Genomic DNA, 3,513 nt, shown 5'->3' on the forward strand with positions numbered 1-3,513 from the left:
GTGGCCCACCAAACATAATATATACAATAGCCTAATAGCCTTATTTCCAATTGTTTTTTCACCTCCTCGGTGTTTTTTATGCCAGGGATTCTGTGTTCTCCAAGTTGTAGTGTGTTATTTATATTATTTCTTAATTTTCAAAAAAAAAATTACCTGATTTAGTTTTTTTTTTTTTACAGATTTATAACTTGATGTTAAGTGTACTTAATTCTTGTCATGAACTTGATGATGTTTGGATTTTATGTGTACTTTTATAGAAAATGACATTTTATCGTGTGACACACCATTCAGTTACAAAATAAAAATCATATTACATAATATTTTTTTTATCTTTAATAAAACTAAATATACTATTTTACATTACTTCTAAAATTTCCTTATAAATCTTTAGTCTCTATCCTTGTTTGCGCCGTTAGAATTTCATAATGTTTCCTCAAGCTAAATACGTCGTTTAGAAGTTTTTCTTTCTCCTTTTCAAGATTAAGAATGATATTTTTGTCACTGTGTGCCCCATGGATCAATTCACCTAAAATAGCTACAACTCAATCATTCATCAACATAAAAAGAACATACAACAAATGACAACCTGAATCAAAGTCTCTTAAATCCCAATCATATTCAACTTTATAATTACAGTAGCTTTCTCTTCATGATATCATTGTTTGACATTTAAAGAAAAAGAATATAATTATGCTAGTTAATTAACTAAAGTAAACCAAAAAAATAATGAAAAAATTTAATTATTATTACAAATAAACAATTCAGAAAAAAAAGAAATATACCCTAATTCAATTTACAATCATTTTAAATATAACAATTGATAGAAAAAATTGAGAGATAAATTTGAGAGTCAAGCTAGACAATCTGATTTTTGTTTTATAAAATTCATATTTTTTGTTATTAATAGCAAAAAAAATTACGATTACTTTGAACATCACAACGAATATTTTGAATGGTAGAGAAATAAAGCCAACATATGTTAGCCCAACCTTATTCGTTATTAGTAACAATGAACAAAACTAGACTGATTTTTTTTGACTTTTTTATTCCAGCTTTTGTCTTTTCATTGTGACTAACATCGAACACTTCCAAACTTCAAGTTTGTTATTATGTTCATATTTAAGGCTCTAAAGATTTTAGGCTTATTTTGGGAATAAGTTAAGCGTCATTTTATTTTAGCAACTTTTTTTTTTTATTGAAAAATGCTTATTTTTTTTTCAATTTTATCCTAAAATAAAGGTTTTTAGGACTAGGCAGAGAGGGCATTGATTATCTTCTATGGACAAGATGGAGTTAGTTATAAAAGATGGACACAAGAAATTGAGGGATTTGAGATGAGCATTATTATCGTTCGCAACCATTCTCATTTTGTCGCCATCCCTTATATATTGAACTTTCAATATTGTCCCTGGTTACTTTTCAAACCTTTAATATCTCATATCTCTCTAAAACTCTCACCGAACACTCATTGAACTAAAATAAGCAAAAACTAAATATTGAATTACAATGGCCAATGAAAATGAGCATCAATATGATTCGGTACGCTTCGAAATCGATTCAATTAAAAAAAATAAATAGGAGAGAGGCAGTCGCGGTAAGCTTCCAATATTACCCTTTATGAAATTTCATAACTTTATCTTTCTAATTTCTCTCTAAGTAACTGTTTGAACTAAAATTCAATATCGAAACACTATGGCAAATGAAAATAATCACCATCATCAAAATGATTCCGTAAGCATCGATAACAATCGTTAATTTCAAAAAAATACTTGTTTTGAAATTTGATACATGTTCACTCTTTTGTATACAACTTTTAATAGGAAAAAAAATAATTGAAATGTTTGTGGAATTAGAACCTAGACTTTAAGATCTTTCCAACGATATAGTGTATGCCCAATTCTGATAACCGAGCGAGAAATAACGACCGTTTAAAGTTTGTTTGTGCTGAAATTTGATACGTATTCAATATTTTGGAAATAAAGTTTTAAAGAAATTAATGCAAGGTTTACGTGATTAGAAACTAGACTTTCAAGAGCTTTCCAACGACATATTATGTGCCCAATTCTGACAACCAAGCGAGAAATGACGACCGTTTAAAATTTGTTGGGATTTTTAACATCTAGTCACACGCGATCGGACCGCGATATGGTCGCATAAAACGCGCGACCGAACTGCGGTATGCTCACGTAAAACGCGTGACCGAACAGCAGTATGGTCGGGTAAAATGCCCGACTCCACCGCGGTCCGGTCGCGCATTTTATGCGACCATACCGCGGTCTGGTGGCGCCACTGAATGTTAGAAATTACTGCAAACTTTAAACGGTCGTATTTCTCGCTCGATTGTCAGAATTCAGCAGATAATATGATATTGGAAAACTCTTGAAGTCTAGTCTCTAATGCCGCAAATCTTGTATTAATAAGATTTTGCTATAAAATGTTATGCCCAAAAGATTAAACATATATCAAATTTCAGCACATGCAAATTATAAACGACATCATTTCTCGCTTGTTTATCGGAATTAGGGAGATAATATATCATTGGAAAGAACTTGAAGTCTAGGTCCTAATGCCGCAAACATTACAGTAATATAATTTTACTTTCAAAATGTTTGGCCAAAATAGTGATCATGTATCAATTTCAACACAAAACGTGTGATTAGGTTTACTTTTCGACTTTAAAAAATTGTTTTTTTTTTCAAAATTGATTTTTTAATTTAATTATTATTATTAAATTTAGCTTTAATAATATTTGATTTTATAATTAAAAATAGATTTAAGAGAATTTTAACAATTTCATTAAATAAAAGGGACGACGACCCAATAAGAAGGTGGTGAACTTTATGTATTGGGGTTTAGATTACAAATGCAGTTGGTTATAGAAATAGGACAAGATGGAGTTGAGGGTGGCATTCATACATTGAATAAAGTAAGTTTAAAACATTCCCAAAATAAGTTTCGGAAACTTACTTTTTAAAATAAGTGTCTTCTTGCCCAGCCTAAAATCGGGTTTGTTCGTTGTTGCTTACAGCAAACAAGAGAGAAAATTACTTTGTTCATTGTTAGTAATAGCGAACAAAAAGAAGACTGCATCAAAATGTTAAGGGATAAAAAAAAAAATAGTTCTTCAAAGTTATCAACAAAGAACAAACATTGATTTTGTCCATTCAAACGTTATGACATTGTCACTCTTTGTTCGCCGTTAATAACAACGTTCAAAGTAATTGTAATTTTTTCGGAAATTATCAATGGTACCCCTAAGTTTTTTTATTATCAATGGTACCCTCGTACTATTAAGCATTTTACAACTGTAACCTTTTTAAATTTTTTCCATCCAAATTCGTTGACTTTTTTCTTTTCCTTTTATTTTTTAATTCAAAACATAAAAGAAAATTAATGATTTTGAACGATTTTGGATGAAAAAAGTTAAAAAAAGGTTATGATTATAAAACGCTCAATAACATGAAGATACCATTCATAATAAAAAAACATATGAGTACCATTGATAAAAAGTTA

The sequence above is a fragment of the Amaranthus tricolor genome, chromosome 4 (assembly GCF_026212465.1).
Source record: "Amaranthus tricolor cultivar Red isolate AtriRed21 chromosome 4, ASM2621246v1, whole genome shotgun sequence".
NCBI classification, from domain to species: Eukaryota; Viridiplantae; Streptophyta; class Magnoliopsida; order Caryophyllales; family Amaranthaceae; genus Amaranthus; species Amaranthus tricolor.